Source organism: Rana temporaria, chromosome 12 (assembly GCF_905171775.1).
Source record: "Rana temporaria chromosome 12, aRanTem1.1, whole genome shotgun sequence".
In the NCBI taxonomy this organism is placed as follows: Eukaryota; Metazoa; Chordata; class Amphibia; order Anura; family Ranidae; genus Rana; species Rana temporaria.
Window position 1 is genome coordinate 94724083 of NC_053500.1, and position 11764 is coordinate 94735846.

General features: G+C 44.2%; 1 long non-coding RNA gene across 1 annotated transcript; it reads right to left on the reverse strand.

Annotated features, from left to right (window-relative positions):
* Nucleotides 1-2528: 2528 nt before the first annotated feature.
* Nucleotides 2529-3523, reverse strand: LOC120919388. The gene is made up of 3 exons (XR_005744562.1): nucleotides 3375-3523; nucleotides 2789-2893; nucleotides 2529-2577 (listed from the first exon to the last, which is right to left on the reverse strand). It is a non-coding gene; the product is annotated as an uncharacterized LOC120919388 (long non-coding RNA).
* Between the last annotated feature and the right edge of the window lie 8241 nt (nucleotides 3524-11764).

Consider the following 11764-nt stretch of genomic DNA (forward strand, 5'->3'; position numbering starts at 1 on the left):
TTTCACTATCGTGTGTAGGCAATGTCGTTTTAATGATGAAGTTGAAAAAAAAAAAACGTTTTTTCTAGAGGCTGAAAAACATAATTTTTTACAACCCGAAAAATGATCGTGTGTACGTGGCATTAGCCTTTTTGAATATGATGTGGACTTTTGTCCAGTCATTTATTTTGATTTCGTTGTGTAAAACTGTGTTTTTCATTCATATAGTTTTGTTTATTTTGTGTGATTTTGCTTTTCTGTGTTTCAGTTGTGTTTGACAAAAAACTCCTGAGAAAGCCAAATCGAATGGCGAAACATGTAGAGAAATTTGTCCATATGCATATTTGAAACTCTTTCACTGTACGATGGATTTTTTACATTTTATTTATTTAAATTTGTATAAATAACATATTTACCGCCGACTTACCTGCACTCTTCCGTTTTATGGAGGCGAAACCGATTCAAGTCCCCGACTGGCTACAAATCCTCACGCGGCAGATCAGGCATCTCTGCACACCACGGTCCCCTACCACCCCACAAGCTAAGGGGAAGACGCAGATGCCGATCTGCTTCAGGGGACTCACCGCATGAGTAGGCCCTGGGCCACCCATCCCTGACTAATGACCTACCATCCATCCTGGAGAGAGTACCCCCTGGCATGAATGACAGAGCACTGCACAGCCTGCCCCCGCTGGTGTGAGGTGACAGTTCCCCGAACTTGTGGTCCCATGCTACTGTGTGCCCGGCGACGTCCCCCCCCTCTTCCTGGAGCCCCGAGGCTCCATTCACCAGCATCCCCATGAGGTACCCGCCAGCTCTGCAGATCACACCGTGTGGGCAGGAGGGCCCTGTGCACTTAATTAGGTCAGTGACTATCCATCTGGACCCTGTGAGCAGTGCCCCGTCCCCCATTAACCTGCAGTCCTTCACGGACCTTTTGAGTCATAGATAATATATGGCTCCTCCCCTACCGGGGCAACCCCGGCATCGCCCAACAGTTTGGGGTCACCCGCTATGCGCGGGTTCATAGCCAGGCTGTGCCCTGCAGCAAGAAGGAACTTTAACAGGACAAGTCTTGGTGTGGAGGTTGTTGTGATGGAAGCCCCATGGTTTGATTGAAGGGATGCTGAATGACACATTTTTCTTCAAAAGGTGACGTTCCAGGGGTGTGGAAATATATGAGTCTGGGGAGAGATAGACTGCTCCTGGGAGATGTTGGGGGGGGGGGGGAGCTCTGACCGGCTACCTATCCAGCCCCCTCTGGAGACATTCTGCTGTGCCACTTTCCAGCCATAATGGTGATGATCCGGAGAGGACACCTCCAGACAGCGCAGTGACTGGTGGGGGGGGCTACACTATTTAGTAAACTAGCCATTTCCTAGTATCCAGGGAAGGGGAAAAAAGGTCATGACCTTCTAGGTTGGGGTTGAGGAGGGATACTCATGTGAAAATGTGTCAGGCTGTACTGCCTACGGCTGCTAATGTTATGTTATGTTCTGGTTTTTATTCTTGAATGTTCATGTGTAGTTAAATGTCATTTCTCCTTTGTTTGAGACACCGGTTTGCTACAGTACATCACATAATGGCCGGGGATGGGTGGGGAGGGCCGCAAGTTCACCTCTAGGCTCTGTCTGTCTACTTCCCCCCACTTATGACTGCGCTCCACCTCCAGGGACAGCTCTGGGGAGCGCCTTAGCCATTAGGGCTACATTAGAAATTCTTCCACTGCTGCACACTCTGGTGCCAGCCTCCTAACATTCTCGCCTTATTTTTCTGGGTTCTTAACCCCCTTTTCACTTCTACTACTGACTTCTTTCCCTCCAACTAATACCCGCACTCCCCTTCCCCCACACCCCTCCCCCGTAGTACACCCCTCCCTGTAGTACCCCACGAACATGGATGTTCTCAACATAATATTCCTTAATGCTAAGGGCCTAAATACGCCCGATTGGACAGTGAAGGGGAGGGACCAAGAGTGGTTGTGATGTTAACCCTTCCATCACCTACCCTAATGCAATAGTAATAATAAGGGTTAACATCACAACCACTCTTGGTCCCTCCCCCTCACTGTCCAATCACAGCGCCATTAGGCCTCTATTACTAGTGTGGCCATTCATTTCCATGACTTTGACAAAGCGTTAGTAACGCAAAACATGTCAGTCACGGCTCTTTTAAACTTTAATTCCAACATCCACTTAAATATCCATTTGAGTCCTGTTTGTTTATGAAGAAAATTTAATAAAGCATAGAATGTGCACAAAAATTATATATTATAATAGGTAGCCAAAAGCATTACCGTCCCTGAAGGTAAGAGTATATATATTATCCCATTAAGGGATGGAGCATGGGACTATACGAATGCATTTGGATAGTTCCGAGACCACAGGAACCGTACACCAGAAACAGTTTTACCAATAAAAAAATATATTTTAATCTTACATATTATATACATACAAAAATGGAATAAAATCACATATTGTATTTGGTTTCACCAATAGTTGATTGTTGAGATATTATATACAGTAGACTGTCCAACACGTTTCTCCCATTCGGGCTTCCTCAGGGACGTATGTTAATGTATATATAAAGGATCTCAATCTAGGGTAAGAGACACAAATGGTGAACATATCTTGACTATTGTGTATAGATATTTACAAAACAAATTCATATTGTTACTAAGGCGTTTGAAGTTTTACATCTGATTTATTACAATGATAAAAACAACATATTAGCGATCAATCACCGTTTTTTATTGTTCCATGGTGGCACCCCTATTCATGCAGGGGATTAAACTTGTGTAAAAAATTACCTCCTTGGTGATTCATCTCACTGGCCACAGAGAGGGTAGGCACTATACAGCCCCAAAAGGTAAGCAGGCGGATCGAGGACAGAAAGCACGTAGTGCTAATCAATCCTATTGGGAATATAAGGATAATGGGTTAATTGTCTACAGTGTTGTTAGAGAAGCTAAAATTCAAGAATAAAGAATGAGAGAAATTAAATGAAAGGGGATTGGAAGAATATATATGTCATATAAATACAATTATGAAATGTCTGTGCTGCATGCAAAGATCTAATGAAGATTGGAATAATATTCAAGAGTCTGTGTTGCTACCCTTGAATGCATCAGTATCGCATCCAAGTTAATTAATCAGGGGCTTATGCCTCCTTGAGGAATACAGTTAATAATATAACATATAATTGAATGTCTATAACCATCAGTGTTATATAAATAAATAATCAGTAAATAAATATAGTAATGTATTCAGCATTAATGATAATGTTATGTTGATATATATAGAGGGCTATAGAAAAAAGTATACAGTGTAGTATTGAAAAGAGAAAGTGATAAAACAAAAGAAAAGGAGGATATTTATATGTTTAATAGAACTCACATTTGTTGCTACAATTAGAGGTATACATGTTCAATATGGAGTCAGGAGGGAAATAAATCCTGGCAGGCAGTATATTAATTGTGCAGAGCGGCTGCTGGCTGATGCTGTGTAAAGTGGTCACATAGAAATATAAGTATAAAGCAGGAGTAGACCAGTAATGTCAAAAAAGCAGAGAGAAGGATCACAAGGAGAAAAAGTACCGTGTTCTCATATAAAGCATTCACTGAGAATCAGCCTTGTATTGAGAGTAGCCAGCGCTTATCAGGAGTCTGACAGACAGAGAACAAGGAAAATATTCAAGTATTGGTGCCAGCATCAGAGGATCAGATAGTTTAAGAAGTAAAAAGATTAGTTCCCTGACTTGCAATTAGGGAGCGTTTGGGCTGCCTGGTGGCCGGAGCAGTGTGTGTGTGCTGAAAGGAGCCTTATATAATCCCTGTGTGCTCTGACGTAGCGCACGTCAGAGCACAGTAGTGGGCGGGATGTGTGTATCTCAAGGGGGGGGTGTGCCGCTCCTCCAATGAGCGCAGCGCTGACGGCCCAGCAGGATGACATTGCGGGGATGAAAGGCACGCCCCGTAGGTGGGGCTATAGCGCAGGGATTCCCTGTGCAAGATGTTGTGTCTCGCTGCGAGAAACACAGAGAGCGGGTGACCAAAACATCACAGCCTCCGCAGTGATTCAGGGCTGAGTGCACCTGGTGGTCATCCCTGAGCGCCCACTAAAGGATATGACCAGCATATCTGGTACGAGCAAAACGTCCTGGTCCGGCTGCTGACACTGAATGGTGACACATGGGGATAAAGATAGACCCCCCCCCCCGCATATGTGGCCGCGAAGAGAGTCAAAAAAGGGAGATGGCTATATGTAACCTGCACCAGGGAAGGGTGTCAGCATGGAAACAAGAATAATCAATAAATAAACAATTCATATATAGAAAGTTTAAGTACATATAGATTTAATATATATGTTACACATATTGGATGAGCAAAAATAACAATGCTTTGCATAAATAGAAAGAGGAAAGGGCCGTGGTCATAAGACCAAGGACCCCAAGGAAACCTGTTTCCCCTGGCTTTCGGCTGCGATCGGAACTCCGCCCCTCCAGCCTGATGCAGACCAGCTCCTCCCGGCTCTGCCTCTGTAGCCGATCGCAACTCCGCCCCTCCAGCCTCCCAGTTTACTCCGCTCCAGCTCCGCCCACTGTCTCTCCTTGTTTCATTGCCCCCTTATACAGCTAATGGCACGACATTGAAAGAGCGATATGTGCCTGGCTTGCGACTGATTTAACCCTTTGAATGGCGCACTACCATGCTGCAATAGTGTGCATTGCAGGTCCATGGGGCTCTAATGCAAAGTGAATGGTGGCTGCACTGTGATCAGCTCACAACTGCATGTAATGCACACCACTGCGATGTGGTCATGCGGCATTTATTGGGTTATATTAAGAGGAAGAGGCAATACATTGATATAAAATGCCTCTGAAAAGCAAAAAAAAAAAAATGTGGATCGCTCTTCACCGCCTGATTTAACCCTTTAAATGGCGCACTACCATGCTGCAATAGTGTGCATTGCAGGTCCATGGGGCATGCACACCACTGCGATGTGGTCATACGGCATTTATTGGGTTATATTAAGAGGAAGAGGCAATACATTGATATAAAATGCCTCTGAAAAGCAAAAAAAATGTGGATCGCTCTTCACCGCCTGATTTAACCCTTTAAGACCACATTCACATCTAGGCGTTTTTACGCCTGTAGCGCTACGCCGCTGCCGCCAGAGGGCTGGAAATACATGTCCCTCTATGGAGATGGTTCACATCTCCACGCCGAACGCCTGACGCCTATCGCCTGAAAAAAGGTCCCGGACCTTTTTTTCAGGCGTCTTTCGGCGTTTCGGCTAGGAGATGGGAAGCATCTCCATAGAGGGGGTCATTCTGGGGCACATCTGGGCAGACAATACCGGCGTTTTGTCGCCGCAAATCGCGGTACAAAACGCCGCTATTTGTACCGCGATTTGCGGCGACAAAACGCCGCGATTTCGTCCGCCTAGATGTGAATGGAGCCTAAATGGCGCACTACCATGCTGCAATAGTGTGCATTGCAGGTCCATGGGGCATGCACACCACTGCGATGTGGTCATGCGGCATTTATTGGGTTATATTAAGAGGAAGAGGCAATACATTGATATAAAATGCGTCTGAAAAGCAAAAAAAATGTGGATCGCTCTTCACCGCCTGATTTAACCCATCAAGTGCCATGGAAACCCTATTGGATGAGGAAACCAGGTCTGATAGCAATAGGTAGCTTGTTATCAGAATTGGTTTCCCCTGGACAGAAAGTGTCCAGGGAAAGAAGGAAGAGTGAGGATGGTCTATAGGGGGTATGGAGCAGTCAGGGAAACCATATACAAGTGCTTTTTACCCATCAAGTGCCATGGAAGCTCTATTTGGTGGGGAAACCAGATCTGATAGCAATAGGCAGCATGTTATCAGAATAGGTTTCCCCTGGATAGAAAGGGACAAATGAAAGAAGGAAGAGTGAGGATGGTCTATAGGGGGTATGGAGCAGTCAGGGAAACCATATACAAGTGCTTTTTACCCATCAAGTGCCATGGAAGCTCTATTGGGTGGGGAAACCAGATCTGATAGCAATAGGCAGCTTGTTATCAGAATTGGTTTCCCCTGGACAGAAAGTGTCCAGGGAAAGAAGGAAGAGTGAGGATGGTCTATATGGGGTATGGAGCAGTCAGGGAAACCATATACAAGTGCTTTTTACCCATCAAGTGCCATGGAAGCTCTATTGGATGAGGAAACCAGGTCTGATAGCAATAGGCAGCTTGTTATCAGAATAGGTTTCCCCTGGATAGAAAGGGACAAATGAAAGAAGGAAGAGTGAGGATGGTCTATACGGGGTACGGAGCAGTCAGGGAAACCATATACAAGTGCTTTTAATCCATCAAGTGCCATGGAAGCTCTATTAAGTGGGGAAACCAGGACTGATAGCAATAGGCAGCATGTTATCAGAATAGGTTTCCCCTGGATAGAAAGGGACAAATGAAAGAAGGAAGAGTGAGGATGGTCTATACGGGGTACGGAGCAGTCAGGGAAACCATATGGAAGAAGTGGTATCTCGCACCAATAAAGTGAAGTATATAAAATGAAATATATTAATATGACATATATATATTAGTGAATAGGCTGCTCCCCTGAAATTGAGACCAAGGTCAAAAGGTCAAAATTGGATAATAGTGGTGTGTAAAGGGGGCGCTCTAAATTAATTGTGTAATTTGAATAAACAAATGATCAAATAATCCGTCTGTGTCAATAAACAAAAATGGTGAACAAAATAATATATACAATAATTGAATAATACAATAAATTGGAATAAGAATATATATAATATAAAAAAGGGAGAAAAGTTGTAGTGACTAGATAAATAAAAAATATATAGATAAAGTCCATTCAAAAATTATTTGGGTGAAATCCATTCAAATATGTCCTAGGCAGATTAAACTGAGAGAACAATGTTGAAAGTTCATGTGAAAGGTGTCGTCCTCCACCAAGAAAATATCCCCCAAAAGTGCACTAATGGATGGCTTCTTACCACAAGACGTTGACCTGATTGTTTAGAAAAGGTCACATAAAGCGATTGGTCACTAAACCAGTTGAAGGATTCAGCTGTGTAGCTATATGTCTCCTAGACTCGGGTACTCTCATAAAAGAGGAAAAAGGAGAACCGCCATAGTAAAGTATTGTTTATTAAAATATACCAAAAAGATAACAGCGTAGCCAAATGGTCTCTTACTTTAGTAGTGCCTGGGACCCGGCACTGAGGCTAGTCGGCAAGGCAGATACACTGCAATGAAGGTTCCTCGTTGGGGAACTGGCGTGTGAGATGAAATTTCCTCGCTGGAAAGACGGCGTGCGTTCCAAGCACGGGAGCCAGCGGGACCGGAAGTGCATTGTTCGTACGTAACTAGGTGGTAAACACGTCGTCAGCACCATTCCTGACGACGTGTTTACCACGAAACGTACGTCGAGGCGCCTAGTTACGTACGAACAACGCACTTCCGGTCCCGCTGGCTCCCGTGCTTGGAACACACGCCGTCTTTCCAGCGAGGAAATTTCATCTCACACGCCAGTTCCCCAGCGAGGAACCTTCATTGCAGTGTATCTGCCTTGCCGACTAGCCTCAGTGCCGGGTCTCAGGCACTACTAAAGTAAGAGACCATTTGGCTACGCTGTTATCTTTTTGGTATATTTTAATAAACAATACTTTACTATGGCGGTTATCCTTTTCCCTCTTTTATGAGAGTACCCGAGTCTAGGAGACATATAGCTACACAGCTGAATCCTTCAACTGGTTTAGTGACCAATCGCTTTATGTGACCTTTTCTAAACAATCAGGTCAACGTCTTATGGTAAGAAGCCATCCATTAGTGCACTTTTGGGGGATATTTTCTTGGTGGAGGACGACACCTTTCACATGAACTTTCAACATTGTTCTCTCAGTTTAATCTGCCTAGGACATATTTGAATGGATTTCACCCAAATAATTTTTGAATGGACTTTATCTATATATTTTTTATTTATCTAGTCACTACAACTTTTCTCCCTTTTTTATATTATATATATTCTTATTCCAATTTATTGTATTATTCAATTATTGTATATATTATTTTGTTCACCATTTTTGTTTATTGACACAGACGGATTATTTGATCATTTGTTTATTCAAATTACACAATTAATTTAGAGCGCCCCCTTTACACACCACTATTATCCAATTTTGACCTTTTGACCTTGGTCTCAATTTCAGGGGAGCAGCCTATTCACTAATATATATATGTCATATTAATATATTTCATTTTATATACTTCACTTTATTGGTGCGAGATACCACTTCTTCCATATGGTTTCCCTGACTGCTCCGTACCCCGTATAGACCATCCTCACTCTTCCTTCTTTCATTTGTCCCTGTCTATCCAGGGGAAACCTATTCTGATAACATGCTGCCTATTGCTATCAGATCTGGTTTCCCCACCCAATAGAGCTTCCATGGCATTTGATGGGTAAAAAAGCACTTGTATATGGTTTCCCTGACTGCTCCATACCCCATATAGACCATCCTCACTCTTCCTTCTTTCCCTGGACACTTTCTGTCCAGGGGAAACCAATTCTGATAACAAGCTGCATATTGCTATCAGATCTGGTTTCCCCACCCAGTAGAGCTTCCATGGCACTTGATGGGTAAAAAGCACTTGTATATGGTTTCCCTGACTGCTCCGTACCCCGTATAGACCATCCTCACTCTTCCTTCTTTCATTTGTCCCTGTCTATCCAGGGGAAACCTATTCTGATAACATGTTGCCTATTGCGATCAGTCCTGGTTTCCCCACCCAGTAGAGCTTCCATGGCACTTGATGGGTTAAAAGCACTTGTATATGGTTTCCCTGACTGCTCCGTACCCCGTATAGACCATCCTCACTCTTCCTTCTTTCATTTGTCCCTTTCTATCCAGGGGAAACCTATTCTGATAACATGCTGCCTATTGCTATCAGACCTGGTTTCCTCATCCAATAGAGCTTCCATGGCACTTGATGGGTTAAAAGCACTTGTATATGGTTTCCCTGACTGCTCCATACCCCATATAGACCATCCTCACTCTTCCTTCTTTCCCTGGACACTTTCTGTCCAGGGGAAACCAATTCTGATAACAAGCTGCCTATTGCTATCAGATCTGGTTTCCCCACCCAATAGAGCTTCCATGGCACTTGATGGGTAAAAAGCACTTGTATATGGTTTCCCTGACTGCTCCATACTCTGTATAGACCATCCTCACTCTTCCTTCTTTCCCTGGACACTTTCTGTCCAGGGGAAACCAATTCTGATAACATGCTGCCTATTGCTATCAGACCTGGTTTCCTCATCCAATAGGGTTTCCATGGCACTTGATGGGTTAAATCAGGCGGTGAAGAGCGATCCACATTTTTTTTTGCTTTTCAGAGGCATTTTATATCAATGTATTGCCTCTTCCTCTTAATATAACCCAATAAATGCCGCATGACCACATCACAGTGGTGTGCATGCCCCATGGACCTGCAATGCACACTATTGCAGCATGGTAGTGCGCCATTTAGGCTCCATTCACATCTAGGCGGACGAAATCGCTGCGTTTTGTCGCCGCAAATCGCGTTACAAATAGCGGCGTTTTGTACCCTGATTTGCGGCGACAAAACGCCGGTATTGTCCGCCCAGATGTGCCCCAGAATGACCCCCTCTATGGAGATGCTTCCCATCTCCTAGCCGAAACGCCGAAAGACGCCTGAAAAAAAGGTCTGGGACCTTTTTTCAGGCGATAGGCGTCAGGCGTCCGGCGTGGAGATGTGAACCATCTCCATAGAGGGACATGTATTTCCAGCCCTCTGGCGGCAGCCGCGTAGCGCTACAGGCGTAAAAACGCCTAGATGTGAATGCGGTCTTAAAGGGTTAAATCAGGCGGTGAAGAGCGATCCACATTTTTTTTTTTGCTTTTCAGAGGCATTTTATATCAATGTATTGCCTCTTCCTCTTAATATAACCCAATAAATGCCGCATGACCACATCGCAGTGGTGTGCATTACATGCAGTTGTGAGCTGATCACAGTGCAGCCACCATTCACTTTGCATTAGAGCCCCATGGACCTGCAATGCACACTATTGCAGCATGGTAGTGCGCCATTTAAAGGGTTAAATCAGTCGCAAGCCAGGCACATATCGCTCTTTCAATGTTGTGCCATTAGCTGTATAAGGGGGCAATGAAACAAGGAGAGACAGTGGGCGGAGCTGGAGCGGAGTAAACTGGAAGGCTGGAGGGGCGGAGTTGCGATCGGCTACAGAGGCAGAGCCGGGAGGAGCTGGTCTGCATCAGGCTGGAGGGGCGGAGTTCCGATCGCAGCCGAAAGCCAGGGGAAACAGGTTTCCTTGGGGAAACCAACTTCGATACAACACCGGACCAGGACGTTTTGCTCGTACCAGATATGCTGGTCATATCCTTTAGTGGGCGCTCAGGGATGACCACCAGGTGCACTCAGCCCTGAATCACTGCGGAGGCTGTGATGTTTTGGTCACCCGCTCTCTGTGTTTCTCGCAGCGAGACACAACATCTTGCACAGGGAATCCCTGCGCTATAGCCCCACCTACGGGGCGTGCCTTTCATCCCCGCAATGTCATTCTGCTGGGCCGTCAGCGCTGCGCTCATTGGAGGAGCGGCACACACCCCCCTTGAGATACACACATCCCGCCCACTACTGTGCTCTGACGTGCGCTACGTCAGAGCACACAGGGATTATATAAGGCTCCTTTCAGCACACACACACTGTTCCGGCCACCAGGCAGCCCAAACGCTCCCTAATTGCAAGTCAGGGAACTAATCTTTTTACTTCTTAAACTATCTGATCCTCTGATGCTGGCACCAATACTTGAATATTTTCCTTGTTCTCTGTCTGTCAGACTCCTGATAAGCGCTGGCTACTCTCAATACAAGGCTGATTCTCAGTGAATGCTTTATATGAGAACACTTTAAAGGTACTTTTTCTCCTTGTGATCCTTCTCTCTGCTTTTTTGACATTACTGGTCTACTGCTTTATACTTATATTTCTATGTGATCACTTTACACAGCATCAGCCAGCAGCCGCTCTGCACAATTAATATACTGCCTGCCAGGATTTATTTCCCTCCTGACTCCATATTGAACATGTATACCTCTAATTGTAGCAACAAATGTGAGTTCTATTAAACATATAAATATCCTCCTTTTCTTTTGTTTTATCACTTTATCTCTTTTCAATACTACACTGTATACTTTTTTCTATAGCCCTCTATATATATCAACATAACATTATCATTAATGCTGAATACATTACTATATTTATTTACTGATTATTTATATAACACTGATGGTTATAGACATTCAATTATATGTTATATTATTAACTGTATTCCTCAAGGAGGCATAAGCCCCTGATTAATTAACTTGGATGCGATACTGATGCATTCAAGGGTAGCAACACAGACTCTTGAATATTATTCCAATCTTCATTAGATCTTTGCATGCAGCACAGACATTTCATAATTGTATTTATATGACATATATATTCTTCCAATCCCCTTTCATTTAATTTCTCTCATTCTTTATTCTTGAATTTTAGCTTCTCTAACAACACTGTAGACAATTAACCCATTATCCTTATATTCCCAATAGGATTGATTAGCACTACGTGCTTTCTGTCCTTGATCCGCCTGCTTACCTTTTGGGGCTGTATAGTGCCTACCCTCTCTGTGGCCAGTGAGATGAATCACCAAGGAGGTAATTTTTTACACAAGTTTGTAATCCCCTGCATGAATAGGG